This window comes from Pteropus vampyrus, unplaced genomic scaffold, assembly GCF_000151845.1.
Source record: "Pteropus vampyrus isolate Shadow unplaced genomic scaffold, Pvam_2.0 Scaffold11, whole genome shotgun sequence".
Lineage (NCBI taxonomy): Eukaryota > Metazoa > Chordata > Mammalia > Chiroptera > Pteropodidae > Pteropus > Pteropus vampyrus.
Genome location: NW_011888792.1, coordinates 5,231,539 through 5,234,073, shown reverse-complemented (window position 1 = coordinate 5,234,073; position 2,535 = coordinate 5,231,539).

The window sequence follows — 2,535 nt, the reverse complement described above, 5'->3', positions numbered from 1 at the left end:
TTGTCTTCCAAATTGCTGATTAAGTCCTCCCCTTTATCTAATCTGGTATTGATTCCTTCTAGTATATTCTTCATTTTAGTTATTTATTTCTGACTGGGTCTTTCTTATGGCTTTTATTCCTTTTTTATGCTATCTGCTTTAATTATTTCTAAGTTCCTTGAGCATTCTTGTAACCAGTGTTTTGAACTCTGTATCTGGTAGATTGCTCACCTCTATTTGGTGCTTTTTCTGGAGTTTTCTCCTGTTGTTGTTGTTGTTGTTGTTGTTGTTGTTGTTGTTGTTTTCATTTGAGTCTTTATCTCCTTATTTTGGCTGTCTTTCTGTGTTTGTTTCTATGTAGATCTAGGTAGATCTGCTGCATCTCCCAGCATTGGCACAGTGGCCTTATGTAGTAGGTGTCTTGTAGGGTCTAGTGGCACAATCTCCCTGATCACCTGAGCTAGGTACTCCAGGAGTGTCCCTTGTGTGAGTTGTGTGTGCCCTCCTGTTGTAGTTGAGCCTTGATTGATATCAGCACATCAGTGGGTGGGATTGGTCCTCAGGCTTTCTGGCTGTGAGGACTGGCTGTGAGGACTGGCATGACCACAGCATATTAGCTACTGTGTGGTGGCTGACCCTATGGAATAGGATTTGCCCCAGAAGGCTCTGTTTCCTGTCAAGACCACTCTTTTGGTGTATCATTTGTCAGTCTAATAGAGTAATGTTCTCTTGTATCCAAAGCTAGCTACTGAGTGTGTTGATTCTGGCTCCCATGCAGGCCAAAGTCAGCTGCTGCATGTGACCAGCCCAGGGCTACTTGGTAGGAGCTACAATGTGATCTGCAGTTGGTAGCTGCCTGTGCTGAACCTGGAGGCATGTGGGAGAGGCCATGCTATGAACAGAGGCTGGCTGCCACCAGTAATGGGCCTGGAAAAGCTCAGCAAAAGGCTCAGGGTACCCTGTGGCCTGCTGCCACCTATTGCCTGCTCATATGTCTCAGCCACTGATAGAGCCCAGGGTGTTACACAAGTTGGGTGAGACAGGATATCAGGGAGTCACAAGGATGGGGCGAGTGGTGTTCACCAGGTTAATGCAGATTCAGATTTGTTGCCAGTGCTGAGCCCAGGGCCACTCAACAAAAGGGCACACTGAGGCCATCTGCCACCCATCTGGGTCCTATGGACCTTTGAGAGTTTTTTTAAGAAAGACTGAAACGAGGGCCAAGGCCAGCTGCCTGTTGCCAAAAGAGCCTCTGGTGATATGTGAGTTGGGTGGGACAGGGTCCCAGGAAGTCACCAGGATGGAACAAGTGGAGGATGGTTCAACACAGGAAAGATGTCTGCCTACCTGCTGGCTGTGTGGGAGAAGGGCTTAATATAGAGACAATGTCAGCCATCCCTCTACCCCTTGCCTTACATCCACACCACTCAGTTTCTCCCTGTATTCTCTGGTGCCCCTCAAGCTCCTGCTCATCTGTCAGAGCCCAAGTGAGTGCCTGCGACTGAGTCTGTGTGTAAGTCCTTTAAGAGAACACCTGGATTTTCAGCAGCCTTCCGAAGGATGAAATCCCTCCTGCAGAGGCTGGCAGCCTTATCTTCCGAGAGAAGAGAAAAATCATTCCTTTTCTCTCTACTTTTACTAGATTTAAGCCATTAGTCATTTATATTTGACCTCATGAGTAACGAATAATATCCAAACCCTAGTTTAAATTAATATGACATTTTGAAGACGTCACTATCGTTTTAGAGTTAATCGTTCCTTTTCTGTGTTTTCAACGTGCTCAGGTTTCAACCATAGCTTGGAATTTAATGGAATCATTAGAGATTACATTGTCAAGAGTATGACTTCTTGGGTATCTGGAACACTTAATACTAAATTTCAAGAATGACAACAAAATGTCCCCAAGTGAGGATCATAAGTGGAGCCATTCTTCACTTGAACTTTTAAATCCTAGACCCATATATGCATATTTATTGGGGATGCAGGATCATATGGATGTCTCTGATGTAGTTTACATACTGAAATCCAGAGTACATCACCCTATCATTGCAAAATATTGATTTAGTGCTTGATGTTTCAGTTGTATCTGAGAAGGCCATCCCAGGACTCCATCAGGCCAGCTGTTTCTGTCTGGTATAGTATATGATACGACCAATGGATTCTATGGTTATGGGCCTACTCCCTCACCTCCTTTAAGATCATGTAGATCCTTGTTTGGATGCTTTGTTAATTGGGATTCCATAAGTGTGAATCGAGGTCTCAGTAAACCCCACTAGTGTTGCTGATTGAAGATCTGTGAGCAAGAAAAACAAACCCACCCTGGAATAAATGTTCATTCTTGTAAGAAAAAAAATTGGTACTTTCAGTACATAAAGAACCTGATGTAGTCAGTCAATTTGCTGCCAAGTGCCCAAATGCTCTCTACAAGTAATGATGTTATAAAGGGATCTTAGCATTGATGTCTATTACAGACGTGTTGGACACTCAGGGGTGGCTCTAGCTAGATCCTTCTTGGTAAGTTGTCTTTCATAATATTGAACCTAATCATAGGCTCCA